Source organism: Spinacia oleracea, chromosome 3, assembly GCF_020520425.1.
Source record: "Spinacia oleracea cultivar Varoflay chromosome 3, BTI_SOV_V1, whole genome shotgun sequence".
NCBI classification, from domain to species: Eukaryota; Viridiplantae; Streptophyta; class Magnoliopsida; order Caryophyllales; family Amaranthaceae; genus Spinacia; species Spinacia oleracea.
Genome location: NC_079489.1, coordinates 100,032,732 through 100,051,344, shown reverse-complemented (window position 1 = coordinate 100,051,344; position 18,613 = coordinate 100,032,732).

Here is an 18,613-nt window from a genome sequence, read left to right as displayed (position 1 = left end):
AGTATGTGGCCAAGGCTCACAATAACCTTGTTGTTGCTGCGAGAAAGGAGGGATCACCTTGTAGGGGGTATTTTTGTACTACTTTTTTTTTTGTATTTCCCCTACGGGGTTTGAAGGGTTTGGATTTCGAAGGAGTCGCCACCAAACAATTTTTAGGGTCCCGTTTGGAAAGACCAAAAATGACTCTATTGTGGATAAGGAATTGAATCTTAGGAACGGATGGGTGAGATCCGGGCAAGGGAACGAAGTACTTATTCCGCGAGCTTTAGAAATTGTATTCAAGTACATAACAAGAAGAACTTTTGGAATACCCTAGTCATGATTGGTTTGAACTTTGAATTTAGAACATAGAATTTCTACTTGTATCGTGATCACTTCGCTTTAAAGTTAATTGAAGGAACCTAAGGCCGGTTTGTCCAAAAATTATCTTTGTTAAAAGTGATGTAACTTTGCATTTTGTTGGATTTAGCATGTGAGGTGATGAAAGCGATAAACACATAAAGCATCATCACAATGAATAAAGGAATTATTGAAAGTGCGTACAAAACCACATCACCTTAAAAATAAGGTGAGTAAAGATTGCGGAATTGAAATAGCAAGAATAAAGGTGCAATATTGAAATGCGATATTGAAAGGTGCGATATTGAAATGCGATATTGAAAGACGCGATATTGAAATGCGTTATTGAAATTGCGATAGTGAAATGACGATATTGAAATTGCGGTATTGAAATGACGATATTGAAATTGCGGTATTGAAATTGTACTATGGTGTTTGAGATCCGAACTCCAAACGACTACTTAATAAGTGCGTTCGACACGGATTCAATTCTAAAAACCTTAACTTTAGGATAAGTTTCTCATCCCAAAGTGTCTTAGATTTTGATTATTGAAATTGAACTTGAATATTGGACTTGAATATAGAACTTGAATATAGAACTTGAATATTGAAATTAGGAGTTTTGAATCTCAAAGGTTAGACCTTTTAATGTTAAAAAGGCTTCACCTTTGATGCTCCATGACTTGAAATTGATTTTAGTTTAAGGAAGTGATTACAAACAACCTTAAACATCAAAGAATCTTGAATATTGAATCTTGAACTTAGGAGACTAAATGTTTAAAGTCCAAACCTTTTAATGTGAAAAAGGTCTCAACTTTAATATGTTCCATAGCTTTGACATTGATTCTAGTTTAAGGAAGTGACTACAAACAACCTTAAACATCATAGAATCCACAACTTGTATTTGTATCATAAAAGGGTTTTGATTTTGTAAAAATGTGTGATTGTTGTAAGTAACACTTTTAAGAGTAAAAGTTTCAACTTTACTAATCATTTTTGAAATAATCTTGTATGGCATAATGAAAATGGTGTTTTGGACAATCATTTGGAGAGGGTTTCAAGAGTGAAACCTCCCAAAGATGACACCTTTTGGCATAGTTTTCCTAGTTAATCAAGGGTAAGAACCCTAATGACAACATCATAGGATTTTGTATTTAGAAAGGTAGAAGGGTAGAATGCATTGTAGATTTAAGTAGGGATTCGGAATTACCTAGTTAGGGTTAGGTTGGATTTCCGATTTGTGCTCCCAATTTCTTAAATATTTGAAATTGTATAGGAATTTGTAGATTGGAATTTGATTTTGATGGCTGATTTCAAAATTACGACGTTCTGTTTTTGATTTGCTGCCCTAAAATTCTTGGAAATTAGGGCTTAAATAGAAAATTAGCCGGCTAAAATCCAAAAGCCAGCTGCGCCCAGCGCAGGTGACGTGGCCCAGGAAACGCCAAAGAAAGGACGATGACACCGTCCTTGCATTTGTCTTTTGTGAATGTACCTTTGTACGAATCGTACGACTGTTGGCACTTAGTGAATTCTTAATTATTAAGGCTTTGATTTTGCGACTAAAAACAAGCCGTTTTCGAGTTTTGAATTCGGTTTTACGGGACGGGACCCGGCATGCTCGATTTTGTGCGTCGGCGCCCGAATTTGGATTGCTTAGTGTCATTTCGACTGGAAAAGGCCTTGTAAAACCAATGGAGAGGTCCATTGGATGAGATTGTGTTTGGATTTTGAAATTTATTTTTGGAAATTGAATTTTGTACCGAGTTCCGGAATGGGAACGGGCTTGGGAATTGGACTTTGGATTTTGGATTTTGGAATATATTTTAGCGATTGGGACATCCACACGGAGTTGTACCAACCACCTAGCAAGGATAATAGTATCGTCATCATCCCAGGGGAGACACGATTTAGGTGTCTACACACCTCATGTATTTTAAGTTCCTTATTAATATACACTATTGAGTTGTCAAAAAAAAAAGCTGTGTTTGGTTTCATCGTCCAACACACCGCTTCGGGCCTAGGGTCAAATGTAGGCGTCTACAATCACCCCCAATTTCTATGATAGTAAATTCTTCCCATACCTTGGATATCTTCCTTCTTCTTTTCTTTCCGTATTGAAGAGATATGTCTTCACCATTCTCCTGATTTTCTTCTGTGTTTCGTATGTCCTCGACATTCTCGAATTAGTTTGATCATCATTATTTTCCATGTTGTGGTCGCTATTTTATTCTTCTGAAAGATTTATAAATCATCCTGAAAATGAAAATAATTAACAAAAAACTATTCAATTCATTATGATAATTAAAGAATCGAAGGAAATCAATATAATATTAAAAGAAAGGTTGTATTAAGATAAACAATCAATTCATTACGGTAATTAAAGAATTGAAGGAAATCAATACAATATTAAAAGACATATCGAATTAAGATAAACAACCGTACCTTCGAGGGACGACATGGGTTAAGGCTGCAAAGAAACATAAATCTTTTGATTCAAATCCATGGTTTTGGTTGAGGGAGGGTAATGAATTTGTAAGTGTATTTATACTAGCCATTGAGATTTGAATGGAAGCAATAATAATGGAATGAATTTGGAAACAAGAAATCCCCTAAATTCTTCCTCGATCGTCGACCGATCAATCAAACCCTGAAATTGGGGTAAATTATATAACCACGGAGAAAATTGACAAAATATAGGCTTTGAATGAAATATGCTACGGGATTATGAGATATTATACTGTATGATTTGTTCACTTTCTTCAAATAATATATTTGTTCATATTTATGGGTAATAATTTTTAAGAAAACTTATATTTAATTTTATAATAAAATTATCTTTTCGAGCTTGAACGAGTCATAAACGGGCTCATAAACGAGCTTATAAATGAGTAATCAATGATCTATAAAAGAGTACTCGTGAACATTAACAAGATGAACGTGATGTTGTTCGAGCTTAGATCGTTTACTTATCAAGCCTAGGAATTTTGTTCAAGCTCGTTCATCAATTAATAAACAAGCTTTTACCGAGCTTGTTCACGAGTTATTCGCAAACGTATCGGCTCATTTGCAGCCCTATTAGAAAGTGGCTTCGTGCCCTTACCCCGATTGAGAAAATGTTGCTAAAAGAATATAATTTAGATGCTTTCTTAGGCTTACAGCAAATAAAAGTAAACTATAGTTTCATTTATGCTACCCTGAATTTCTGGGATCTTAATCATCATGTTTTCCTTTTTAGAAATAGTGAGATTTTCCCTTTGTCTGAAGAGTTTGTTGTGATCCTGGTTTATCCTGCTAATACACTTTCTGTTGTTCCTAATACTGCTCACGAGGGTAGGAAAATAATGGGGAAATTCTTAGGTTTGGGTGATGATGTGATCAATGAGATGTTAGTAGAGGATAATGTCAACCTATCTAAACTCATTAAACTCTTCAGAGTCCCTACTGATAACATAACTAAACAAAAGTGTAGCGTTAGGGCCCTTTGCTTCTGCTTGTTGAACTGTTATTTATTCAGTAACAATGAAAATATGCTTGGGGATCTTAAAATGATGTCAGTTGTCAGTCAGATGGAAAGTCGGTATTCCATGATGCCCATGGTTGTTGCCGAAACTATATTTTTGAAGGAAATAATGCCCTTGGTCCAAGTATGCATTTAATGCTAAAGTCTAATAAATGCGGTTCAGTATTAATTACCAAGTTAATAATTCAGTGAGATCAAATGAACTGAATGCCTAGATAGAGGCCGCTTCAGTTCAAGTGGAATTAATAATATTAATCCACAATTTACTCTTGACTGAACCCGTAGGGTCACACAAATAGTACGTGAACGGATCAAGTATTTAAGTGAATATATTATTCATTAAGTACTCCATTTATGATCATTCGGAAATGACGGGTCTCGGTTCCAGTGTAAGCTGAAATCGTCAAAAGGCAAAGTAAAGAATATTCCAGAAATGAAGATATTGCCGGAAACAGAAATATGGTTCATGACGGAAATATAAATATTATCCAAGTCGTAGATGTTGCCGGAAACAGAAACATGGTTCGTATCGGAAAATATTATCGGAAACAGAAATATTGCCGGAATCGGAAATATTGCCGGAAACAGAAATATTACCGGAATCGGAAATATTGTAGGAAAAGGAAATTATTTCCGGAATCGAAAATATTAACGGAAACGTAAATATTTGTTCAAAACAGAAATAGATTCCGGAATCGGAAAACGAACCGGAAGCTCGACGAGCGACAAGCCGGCAAGCGAGCCGACCCATCGCTCGACAAGCAAAGACCGGGCGCATAGCGTTGAGCACGAATCCCAGCACCAGCGCCCAGCCGATGGTCCTGGAAGCAAAGTGGGCCGCGAGCAGCAAGCAAGGCAGCAACAGCCAAGCAGCCCGCCAAGGCAAGGCTGCAGCGCGCTGGGCCTTTGGCCAACTGCGGCTGCGGTTGGGCCTAGGTAGGCACACGCACCAGCGTGGCCCATCGTGGCTGCGTTGGGTGCTTTGTCTTGGGCTCCAAGAAAAGTCCGATTACTTAGTTGTCAAGTAACTTTGGGATTAAGTATTAGTTTTCCTGGTCCTACTAGAATTGGTTTAATGAAGAGTTTAATTAATGTTATAATTATAATTGGATATGAATTTCAATCCTAGTAGGGTTGGTAATTATTTTCCTAGTAAGACTCAAACTCCTTATTTCCTACCCTATAAATATGAGGCTAGGCCCTCATAATTATAAACACATCAAAGTTTGAAAATCACATTCTTTACTTACTTTGTGTTCAAGGGATAACATAAACTAGCCTAGCCCGAATACATAAAACCTTAAGTAAAATCCTAGTTAGTTGAACCTAAGGCAAATCCAAACGTGCTGTGGACTTTCTACGGAGGGGCATGTTGGGGAATACAGTTAAACATAATAACATGTGCGTAAACAATCCCCAAAGCCAGGAATCATGTATAAAGCACAGATTAAGCAGACTTACGTTTGAAGCGTGTTTTCCACAAATTGTCAACGAATACGAACTTAGAACTCCACTTGTTGTTCCTCTACTTGGTTCACCGACACGATCAGATCCGTCTTGATTATCGTAGCTTAGACAATGGATCAAAAGTTTGTGCTTTTGGGAAGAACTCACTTTGGAGGCACATAGAGAATTAGGGTTCTCAGTGTCTAGGGTTTGAGTAATGAATTGTGTGTGTTGGAATAATACAATTGAATTATTGTATTAATGATGTAACCGACCAAGACTAAAGAGCCTTGACCGGCCATATACACAAGCACACGGACCACAGCCTGCCGCCCAGCAACACACATTGCAGGCCGAAGCCCACAGCGCGCGCGCGTCGAGCAGCTGGGCCATGGGCCTGCTCGCTCGTCGCTGCGTGTTGCTGCTGGGCCATGGGCTGGTCTTGCTCGCCTTTGATCGCGAGCTTTCTGGCTCGTTGGGCCTTGCACGCTTACGTGCTTGGCTCGACGGGCTGGCAACTCCGATGCCCATCGTATTCGCGATTTAATATATTTCCGATATATTATTTATCGTTTCGTATTCGACGAATCACCGTCGTACGATACGATTTATTCTTGTCGCCCAGTTTACGAATATTCGCGATACGATATACGATATCGATGCAAGGTCGTATCGTATAATACGTTTTTCAACTAATTCCCGAAAAGCTAATAAATGAATTTCCGATTCATTTAATCCGGTGATCTGTTACGTGTTATTGGTGTGACCTTGTAGGTTCAGTCAAGAGTAAGCTGTGAGTTCAATATCCATTAGAACTCACTAATCGGAAGCATTTCTCCAGCTAGCTGTTCCGATCACTTGATCTCACTGAATTAATTGTTCGCAATTAATCTGAACCTTGGTATTAGACTTAATGCACCTTGGGTGAAAGACATATTTCCTTTAGTCTCCCACTTGTCATTCAGACAAGTGTGCATCCACATTCCTTTGTCTCTTAGTGTTACTTACTGAACATAAGGTAAGATCCAAGCCATCCTTATTAGGTCCAGAAGTGTTTCTCGGATTACAGAGTTCAACTGTCAAACTTTTGCAGAAGGTTAAGCCTTAACCATTCTGAGCACGACCATGCATTTTATAGTATCTAACTCTCCGAGAGGCCTTGTTACACAACAACACCATATCCTATCAAAGATAGGAGGATAATCCATTCTTGCAATCTATGAACACTCACTTTGATTCATAGTACGCCCAATAACTGCTTTTATAGCCTCCTTTTACGGTGCGACGTTTAGCTAGTATCAACGCAAACTAATTCTCAAATGAGCAGACATAATCTCTCATGTTCTGAGGAACGGTTTCTAATCACCATTAATGAGAACTACCTATGACATGACTTTAATCTCTTAAAGTGTTCTCATGGTCAATCCGATACAAGATCCAATAAGTATCTATGCAAAAGATTCTGACATCCAGTCACTCTAGTTCAAGAAACGGAACTAAGTAATCTACTTGCAATCTAATCTTCATTAGTCATTGGTGGTCCACCTTTCAATGACCTGGATTAGGGATCCTTTGTGACTTCAATATTCAAGTTCACTTATGGGTGTTTCTTTGTCGAAGAATCCATCTTGACATCCCATTTGAATGATTTGAATCACATGGACTTATCATTTAATTCTAAACCACAATTAAATGAATATGAAATAATAAATTTCATAAATATGAAATGGTTAAACCAATTGTTTTAAACATAGATCTAACAGATGTTCTAAAACAATACTTAGAAAATCAAAGCCATTCTGCAACATGCTTGATTCCCATGGTTGCTACATGTGCGTTGTGTTTCACTTGTGGCAACGGTTTAGTCAATGGATCTGTGACGTTGTCGTCAGTTCCAACCTTGCAAATCTCGATTTCTTTTCTTTCAACGATCTCTCGAAGTATGTGAAATTGCCGCAGTACGTGCTTTGGACTTCTGGTGGCTCCTAGGATCCTTTGCCTGGGCAATGGCTCCGCTATTGTCGTAATACAAAGCCCCTAGTCCTTTAATGGAGGGGACAACACCAAGTTCTTCGATGAACTTTCGAATCCAAACAGCTTCCTTTGCTGCTTTTGAGGCAGCAATGTACTCGACTTCAGTTGTAGAATCCGCAATAGTGCTTTTCTTAGCACTTTTCCAGCTTACTGCTCCGCCGTTGAGGCAGAACACAAACCCAGACTGTGATCTGAAATCATCTTTGTCGGTTTGAAAGCTTGCGTCCGTATAGCCCTTAACAATCAACTCATCTGTACCACCATAAACCAGAAACTGATCCTTAGTCCTTTTCAAGTACTTTAGGATGTTCTTGGCAGCAGTCCAATGCGCCTCACCTGGTTCTGACTGGTACCTGCTCGTTGCACTGAGTGCGAATGAAACATCCGGCCTTATACAAATCATAGCATACATGATGGATCTAATAGCCGAAGCGTATGGAATTCCACTCATCTTTCTACGCTCATCAGATGTTTTGGGACACTGATTCTTGCTTAGATATATGCCATGTGACATGGGTAGATGGCCTCTCTTGGCTTCCATCATATTGAACCTAGCTAGCACTTTGTCAATGTAAGTTCTTTGGCTTAGTCCAATCATCCTCTTAGATCTATCCCTTTAGTTCTTGATGCCCAATATGTACTGTGCCTCTCCTAAGTCCTTCATTGAGAAACACTTCCCGAGCCAAGTCTTTACAGACTCCAACATAGGAATGTCGTTTCCAATAAGCAGTATGTCATCAACATACAAGACTAGGAATGCAATTTTACTCCCACTAACCTTCTTGTATACACAAGATTCGTCCTGATTCTTGATGAAGCCAAACTTATTGACTGCTTCATCAAATCGTTTATTCCAACTCCTTGATGCCTGCTTTAGTCCGTAGATGGACTTCTTAAGCTTGCATACCTTTCCTTGGTTATTTTGATCGACAAAACCCTCTGGCTCTGTCATGAACACAGTCTCTTCAAGAACACCATTCAAGAAGGCAGTTTCGACATCCATTTGCCATATTTCATAGTCATGAAAAGCGGCAATCACAAGGATTATCCGAATAGACTTAAGCATCGCGACCGGAGAAAAGGTTTCATCGTAGTTAACGTTGTGAACTTGCCTGTAACCTTTTTGCTACCAATCTAGCCTTGTATATGTATACAATTCCATATTTGTCTTTCTTCAACTTGAAGACCCATTTGCATCCGATAGGTGTGAACCCATCCGACAAATCAACCAAATCCCAGACTTGATTTTCAGACATGGAGTCTATTTCAGATTGCATGGCCTCTAACCATTTAGTGAAGCTTGGGCTCGTCATAGATTGCTTGTAAGTCATAGGTTCATCACTATCCAAAATGAGAACGTCTAAGTTTTCAGTCAAGAGGACGCCTGTACATCTGTCCGGATGAAAAATAGTTCTATTTGACTTACGAGGGGCAACAACGTTTTGAGGAACTACTCCCACTGGCTCTTCTAAAGACCTTGGAGGTTCATCAACCTGAAATTCTTCTAAAGAGTTCTGAGTTTGTTGTTCGTCTCGAATCTCTCCGAGGTCTATTATTCTCCCACTTGTCAATTTGGAAATATGATTTCTTCCCAAAAAGACACCGTCACGAGCAACGAAAACCTTGTTGTCTAAATTGTTGTAGAAATAATACCCCATAGTTTCTTTTGGATACCCAACGAAGAAACATTTGTCAGATTTAGGTTGTAGCTTGTCCGAAATTAATCGCTTGACATATGCTTTGCAACCCCAAATCTTCAGAAAAGACAACTTTGGAAGTTTCCCAGTCCATAAGTCGTATGGAGTCTTTTCAACAGCTTTTGACGGAGCACGATTCAGTGTGCGTGCTGCAGTTTGCAACGCATGTCCCCAGAACTGTAAAGGAAGTTCAGCCTGACCCATCATTGACCTGACCATATCGAGTAAGGTCCTGTTTCTCCGTGCCGACACTCCATTCCATTGAGGTGTCCCGGAGCAGTCAATTCAGAAAGAATACCGCATTCTTTTAGATGGTCATCAAACTCGTGGCTAAGATATTCACCTCCTCGATCCGATCTTAGAGCTTTGATTTTCTTGCCATGTTGATTCTCTACTTCATTTTGAAATTCTCGGAATTTCTCAAACGATTCAGACTTGTGCTTCATTAAGTAAATATAGCCATATCTACTAAAGTCGTCCGTAAACGTTATGCAATAGCTGAACTCACCTCTAGCTTTCGTACTCATAGGCCCACATACGTCTGTATGTATTAGCCCTAGTAGTTCGCTTGCTCTTTCTCCCATCTTTGAGAAAGGTTGCTTTGTCATTTTGCCAAGTAAACAAGATTCGCATTGATCAATCTTCTCTAAGTCGAATGATTCTAGAATTCCTTTCCGTTGAAGTAATTCCATGCGCTTTATGTTTATATGGCCTAATCGACAATGCCACAGAAATGTGAGATCCGAATCACCAGTTTTAGCCTTTTTGGTATTTATGTTATAAATGTGTTTTCTCGTATCTAGCACATAAAGACCATTTTCTTGTTGTGCTGAACCATAAAACATTCCATTCAAAGCAAAAGAACAACTATTGTCTTTAAATTGAAAACTAAAACCTTTAGAATCCAAACTTGAAACGGAAATGATATTTCTGGTGATACTAGGAACATAGTAACAGTTTTCTAGTTCCAAAACATACCAACTAGGCAAATAAATAAAATAAGATCCTACGGCTAATGCAGCAATCCGTGCTCCATTTCCCACGCGTAGATCCATCTCGCCTTTATCAAGCTTTCTACTTCTCCTTAGTCTCTGCGAATTAGAACATAAGTGTGAGCCACAACCAGTATCTAATACCCAAGAAGTAGAATTAGCAAGATTACAATGTATAACATACATACTTGAAGAAGAAGCAACATTTTCGTCCTTCTTCTCTTCCTTTAGTTTGGGGCAATCTCGCTTGTAATGACCAATTTCATTACAATTGAAGCATTGCGATGTAGATGGAGAACGATCCTTCTTCATCTTCTTCTTGGATGGCGCCACTTGCCTTCCTGAAGTAGATGGAGATGCACCCTTGCTTTGGATCTTCACCGGAACCTTTTTCTTGATTTTCTTACTCTTTACTTTTAGCGATGCTTGCTTATCACTTACAAAGTCCAATTCATATTGATGAAGCAAGTAAATTAGTTCACTAAGAGTATTCTCCCTTTTCTTGGAGAAATAGAGTAGTTTGAACTTCTTATAACCAGGGTGAAGAGAATTCAAAAGTATTCCCGCAGCTGCAGAATCTGGGAACGGATCACCAAGTAACTCAAGCCGGTTGAGAAGCCCAACCATTTTCTTTGTATGAGTACTGATTGGCATCCGTTCTGTCATTTCAAGATCAATGACCCTTTCCCTTGCTTTTTGTCTTTCGACGTCAAAGCAACAACCCAGTGGAGCATTAAGCTTTAGATCCTCAAATGAATTTACCAATTCAAAAACATTTTGGTCGACATGTTGACCACCATGTTGGAATCTACCACGACGTATATCCCTAAGAAGCCTTAGGAGTGCCCATGGCTCGTATGCAACGAACCTTGCACTCCAATCATTGGGGATAGAGCCAAGAATAAGATCCATCACTAGCAACATGTGGTTCGCCCACGCACAGTGCTTTTCTGGAGTCATATCCTTTGAGTAATAGTTGGGGATGGGATGGTCAACTATATATTCAATGTTGTTCCACCTGAGGACTTGCCGAAGCTTCCTCTCCCAATCAAGAAAGTTTGATAGGTTCAATTTTACATCCAGAATTTCAGTTACTTTGAGTTTGGTTTTGATTGCGGCCATTTTGATTACTACAATCGAAAAGAATTTGCAATAAATAACCATTCATAAACTTCAATAAATTTGAAATAAAAGCAAAAACATGCAATCATTAAAGCTATTAAAACATTTCATTCATGCAAAAACAAAAACATGGTCCAAAATGAATGAAATGATTCCAAGACCCCAAAAGTCCTAAATCCGTAAGCAGCTTTAGCATGTCTTATGTAGTTTAAGATTTTAGGTAAGCAAAACCTATTTCTAGTAATCTCCAAATTACTCTTGGTTAATAAATTAATGCCATAATTTATCCCATTGCCACAACATAATGCCATTGTTGTTTGAGTTGAAACCACAATCAACGTGCTCCTTTAGGACGCCTTACCACCTAAGTCAACTAAAATAGCACCTCGCTTTAGCGTAAACCTACTACCTTAGATCCTTAGATTTTTGTAAGTGCTTGATTTGGAAGGCAATTTTTAAAACTCAATATTACTTGGACCTAGTTGTTTCTATGTTGGTTCGATTATTTAGTGAACTTAATCTAATGGAGTCATATGAAACAACCTGTTCATGCAAAGCATACATACATTCATACATTCACGCATAATATATATATATATATATATATATATATATATATATATATGTTAAATTGCATAAATAAATGGTGATCTAGTTTGGCCCAAAACATCTTGTCTTGAAGCATCCAATCTTCATCACCTCCTTGTTAGGTTGGCATCGTCTTGAATCTTCGTTCAAATGCTAACTTAAAGTTCTAAACTTAGAAATACTTGAAAATAATAAAATTACATCAAAATTTCCATGGTACGCAGACCATATTTAAAAATTTACATTCAAAGGTAGAACGGTACGCACCGTATTTAACTATCCTAAATTGGCCATACTAGTCACTTGGAGTACCTGCATTACATAAAATATATATATATATTCTATGCATTCACCCATTCGTGTGCTAACACGAATGGCCCATGTAAATATGCAAGTATTTACGTGAATTAATTAAAATTCACGTTCACATAAACGCGTCCTAAAAGATTAATCAATTTCCAAATTATTAATCCTTAGACTTTATTCTAATTAAAATTGAATTTAATTAAAATAATGCGACCTACGAAAATAATTAAAATAATTATTTCATTTTGATTTCATTTAGTGGCTCCCACTCAAACCAATAATTATTCCGGATAATTAATTATGAAATACTTCCTCCGTCTTTTAATACTCGCAACGTTTGTTAGTTTCACGCATGTCGATGCATAACTTTGATTATTTATATCTTAAATTCTCTTTATGCAAAAATTATAAAAAGTTGATATTTTGAAAATACACATTGAGACGAATCTAACAAGATCACACAGGACTATGTTTTATCTTATATAAAAAACACTATGAATAGTCAAAGTAGATTATATGAATAGTGGCAAAAGTCCAAACGTTGCGAGTATTAAAAGATGGAGGAAGTATTAAATTAAAACTCGCGGCCCGGCCCAAGCAAATAAAATATTAAATTAAATATCCCGTTAGCCCAAATTAATGCAAACATGCGAAGCCCAACGAAATAAACAATTTTCAATGAAAAAGTTCAATTACGTAGTTGAGACCTTGAGTGTGGCCTACGAGGCGCACGAGCAAGCTCGCACACCCCGCAGCCTTTGCGCGCGCGTGCCCGCAGCCTTCCCGAGCGCGCGTGCCCGCAGCTATCGCTGCCCCTGCGCTGCGTCGTTGTGCATCGTTGCGCTGGACGTCGTAGGGCCTTGTGCCTTGCTTCGTCGCAGCCCCCTTGCAAGCATTCGCCTACCCCTTTCCTCGCCCAGCGCGTACGAGGCACGCAGCACGCTTGCTGCTGCCCGTGTCGCCGCGACTCGACCATCGCATAGCAGCCCGTATGGCTCGTCGAGCCATACGTCCACCACACATCGTGTTCGTGCCTTTGGTTTGTGATACGGACCAACTCAATTAAAATAAATTTAATTTCACGAACTTGCATTAATATTATTTTTCAAAAAGTTACGATTTTTATTTTCGAAAAACAACGATTTTTAACGATTTAATAAACTTTAATGACAATCCAATTTCGTAAAATTATTAAATCAAGGCTAACATTATTCAAACTTTTAAGAACGAACGAATAAACATTAAAAATTTGAACTTTTAATTAATAAAATCCAAAGCTTTAAATCGTTCATTAACATTTAAATTTCAGATTTTTAATAACTTGGTTTAAGTGCGATTAAAATTAACGAAATCATTCAAAATTTTAAACCAATAATTTTTGAAAATAGCCACTGACCCATGAAATTATACCCACTTTCCCAATTAACCGAATTATTAAACCAAAATTAATTAAAATTCAATTAGGGTTTCAAATTTTACGAATTGGGGAAAGGCATAATTAGGGTTTATACTTATTGGAAAAATCTGAAATTTTTAACATAGATCAAGATTATACCCAGAAACATTGTGTCAAAATTTCAAGCATTTCCGAGTAGTTTAGGTTGACCTTTTAATTGAATTACTGTCCGACACTTTTAACTTTTAATGAAAAATTAACAAAAACGCCCAAAAAACGACACTTCGAGGCCTGTTTTTGCCATTCCGTTCTCATGATTTTATCTTAGAAAATCCTTTCCAATCAGATTAGGGTTTTAAAACTCGAAAAAACAAATATTTTTGATTTCGGACCTGATTATTACGCAATTCATCCAATAATTCGTAAAAAATCCGAAAATTCAACAAAAAATTCAAATTTTCGATAGATGCAAAAACAATTAAATCATGCTAAAACATGCTTTGAATACATAAGGCTCATGATACCACTGTTGGGGAATACAGTTAAACATAATAACATGTGCGGAAACAATCCCCAAAACCAGGAAGCATGTATAAAGCACAGATTAAGAAGACTTACGTTTGAAGCGTTTTTTCCACAAATTGTCAACGAACACGAACTTAGAACTCCACTTGTCGTTACTCTACTTGGTTCACCGACACGATCAGATCCGTCTTGATTATCTCAATCGATCAAGAGTTTGTGCTTTTGGGAAGAACTCACTTTGGAGGCACAAAGAGAATTAGGGTTCTCTGTGTCTAGGATTTGAGTAATGAATTGTGTGTGTTGGAATAATACAATTGACCTATTGTATTAATGATGTAACCGGCCAAGACTAAAGAGCCTTCACCGGCCACATACACAAGCACACGGACCACAGCCCGCCGCCCAGCAACACACACTGCAGGCCGAAGCCCACAGCGCGCGCGCCGAGCAGCTGGGCCATGGGCCTGCTCGCTCGTCGCTGCGTGTTGCTGCTGTTGCGTGCTCACGCCCAATGGGCTGGCCTTGCTCACCTTTGCTCGTGAGCTTGCTAGCTCGTTGGGCCTTGCACGCTTACTTGCTTGGCTCGACGGGCCGACAACTCCGATGCCCTTCGTATTCGCGATTTAATATATTTCCGATATATTATTTATCGTTTCGTATTCGACGAATCACCGTCGTACGATACGATTTATTCGTGTCGCCAAGCTTACGAATATTTGCGATACGATATACGATTCCGATGCAAAGTCGTATCGTATAATACGTTTTCCAACTAATTCCCGAAAAGCTATTAATGAATTTTTGATTCATTTAATCCGGTGATCTATTAAGTGTAATTGGTGTGACTTTGTAGGTTCAGTCAAGAGTAAGCCGTGAGTTCAATATCCATTAGAACTCACTGATCGGAAGCATTGCTCCAGCTAGCTGTTCCAATCACTTGATCTCACTGAATTAATTGTTCACAATTAATCTGAACCTTGGTATTAGACTTAATGCACCTTGGGTGAAGGACATATTTCCTTTAGGGCAACGTTTGGGGCTCTAAAGACTTGTTCTTGTTCGGTTCGGGAGCAGCTAAGGAAGGCACGCATCACATTGCATGTATCCTAAATTATGCTAATTGGCTATGTGGCAATTAATTTGGATACTGGCTTTATGGTTTTTCCGCATGAATTATATTATTGTATTATATATTCATAACCTAATAGTGGTATCACGAGCTTCTAATTAATTCCACAATCAATTATAGTTAACATGAATTAAATTTTATAAATTCGCAATGAATTAAAGGGGTGATTAATTTCGTGGATGTAATTGATTGCAAATTCGTGCGATTATTTGATTATATGTTCGCAGGATTTTTCGGCAGTTTTGTCAATAATGGTCGAAACCTTATGTTTTTATAGTGAATTTCGCATGTAAACGACGTTTTAAAATTTTGACAAAAATCAAATATTTGATGCCGAACCCAGAATTCCCAAATTCGAAGCTTAACTATGACTTTTCGGAGGTTTTAGTTTTTCGAATGCAAAATTTGTAATTTTTATGATGTTAAATTAAATATTTTCGAATCTTGTATGTAATCTTGAATCTATGATTGACCTACTGTATATGTTTAACAATTTTAAGGTGTAATTTTGTTAATTATACAACCTAATTTGTAATTATAATTATTTTTTGAATTTCATAATTAATTGATAATTTAATTAGGATCCTATGATTAAAAACCACCATAAATTTTGTTAAAATTGAAATATTTTAAAATTTTATGACCTAGATTTTAATCCCTAAGAAAATATGTAATCGAAAATTAATTTGAATAATTTTTTTTTGATTTTTCGCCTAAATTTAGTGAAATTAATATGAATTATTAATTTGTCGTTAAATTTAAATATAAAAGTTTTGATTTTTATAAATCGTTCACAAACTTGCACGCACGAAGCAATGGAAGCTAAGTTTTACCCTTAAGGGGTGTTGCATTGTGCGAGCATGCGACGACGAGCAAGGGAGCTCGTCGCCCATTCGGTACAAGGCAGCGAGCAATGCACGATCCACGCGCGCGGGGACAACCCCTGTGCAGTGTGTGCTGTGCGGAGTGATCGAGCAAGGCGAAGGGGCAACGCTGCACCGGCTAACAGTGTTGGCGTCGAGGCAGCGAGCCATGGCTTCCGAGCCGTGCACGTCTGCCAGTCCGCGTTGTGCCCAGCAACGATGGCGACGAGGCATCGATGGATGCCCTCGTGCCATGCACGCAAAGCAAGCAAGAACGCAGCAGCGGCCAGCGATAATTATAATAAAACCTTGGTAAAATTATAATTAATTAATTTTAATCAACTGAAAATAATATTAAGGGATTAAAAAATAATTTTTATGTGAGCTTTATATTTTTATTAAATTTGTAAGTTTCCGGTTGGACTAGGAAATACAATTTTATGTTTAAAATTTGTAAAGCATGTAAATTCTTGGTTTTAGTGAGAGATTTTAGGCATTAAACTCTTGATTAGGTCTTTATTCCTTTAAGGTTAAACCAACTCGATTAGAACTAATAAGTTTGAATAATTTATAGATTGTTGGAACCTTTGATTAGGTGCTGCAAATATTTATGTGATGCATGATTTTTTTCTACTAACTTGCTATGTGGGTCATTCATTGATAAATGAATGGATGAATGGTATATTGTAAATGTACTGTTTTGCAGGTTATGGAAAGTGACTAGTATGGCCCAAATAGGATAGAAAATATGGTCTGCGTACCATTAATTTGAATGTAAAATTGGTCTTATGCACCAAAGTTTTTATTTAAATATGGTCTGCGTACCATCAAATAGTTGTAATTAGTTTTAATTATAGCATATCCTATTTGAAGAAAATGGCGCCTCCCATGGTGAAATTCAAGACAGAGTTTCCAATCCATTTTCTAGACGGAGTTTGAAGTTGAAGCTTCAAGATGAAGTCGGGCCATACTAGAACACATTTAAAACCTTATGCATGTTTTAAGTTATTTATTGCTTTAAATATGTCTTAATAATGCATTAGATTGTGGCTTGATTATGTTGCATGATTAAGGATTTAGTTCTCTTAAAATCTAACCAACATAGTAAGAGTCCTAAGTTCCAAACTTTAAAAATTGAGTTCAAAGGTGCCATTCCAAAATAACGCTTACATGGATAACCTTTACATCAATCTAGTAATAGTTTTCCGCCATAGCGAGGTATTACTTATTGAATCTAAAGGGGTAAGGTACACAAATAATTGTGAGTACATGTTAGTTTTGGTAAAACTCAACGATATAAGTAAGGAGTCCTTTTATGTCGTGGCAAATGGGATAGGTTTTCCTAATAAGTTCTTAGACGTGCCTATCAACCAAGAATAGTTTCTAGACTATTAGCAACGGATTTTCTTACCTAAAGTATTTTAGATTGAAGTCAAATCATGCTGAATTTTCCAATGATTTTGGGGTCTTGAATTTATTTTATTCACACCTGCTGGAACAATAGATTCGAATAAAATGTCAATGACTTGTTTAAATTGCATGATTGCTTTAATTTTCAAGTTATTACTCATGATAAATGTTTAGACTTTGCATGCTTCAATGTATGTTTTAATTGTTGTTTAGAATTAAATATCTTGCATTGCAGTAAATCCTTTTAGAAAGGTAGCCGTAAATTTCCTCGATTGGTAGTGAATGCAATAACGATTCACAGAAATGAGAGAAAGTGAGCGATTTAAAATGTACGTTTCTTTTAGCGACTTTTATGGTTGTTTTCGAGTATCAAAGTCGAACGGAAACACTACAAAAAAAAGCATACAAATATAGACGGAGTGGTTTCGACTGTTTCAAAAAGGGTCGCAATAAAATTAAAGGCGCGGATTTTTTATTTACATATTTCGACGCTCCTAAAAGTCGAAACATATATGGACCAAACACAGCGTCAATATTCTTAAAAATAAACACGTGTTGCCCGCTTATAGGTCCATTATCCCGCTAATCTAAAATTTTCAGCCTAATTAACATATTCTAAAATCGCGGTTTACATTACTCCCACCTCTACTCCTACTATCCCTAAACGGTTGACAATCTATGGCTTCAAAGGAGGAGAGAGAGAGAGTAGAAACAACAACGGCGGCGTGGCAAACTGGATCTCACTTCATGAACGCTGTCAGATTTTAATCTGTCCGACCTTCCACCGCCCTTCTTCGTTGTTGCTCCCAAATTCGTCTGTAATTCTCACCGCCTCTATTTCACGAACCCTAGGTACCAATTCATCCTTTCTGTTTTCAATTCACTTATTTCCTCTCCAAATTTCAAATTACATTCTTGCAAATATTCATATGTATTAATGCTACAATTTTCCATGAGGCTTGATGTATCGGGGCACACTCAATCGCTGATGGAGAACGTGGTGGTCGACGCCAGGGATTGTTTTGAGTTATCAAGATCCTTAACTTCTATCTCTCTCATTTTCTCCTCGAAAACCCAGTTGCTCTCGAGAGTCCGAGAAATCGTTGCTTACGCTTCATCTTCGCTTCCTCCATGCGTTTTGGGCATCAGATTCACCACTCCTATGGTTCGTTGAATAAACTCGCTCAAAATATTTTGTAGGTTTGTTTTTTTATTCCCTATTGTTTCCTGAATGTCTATGCAT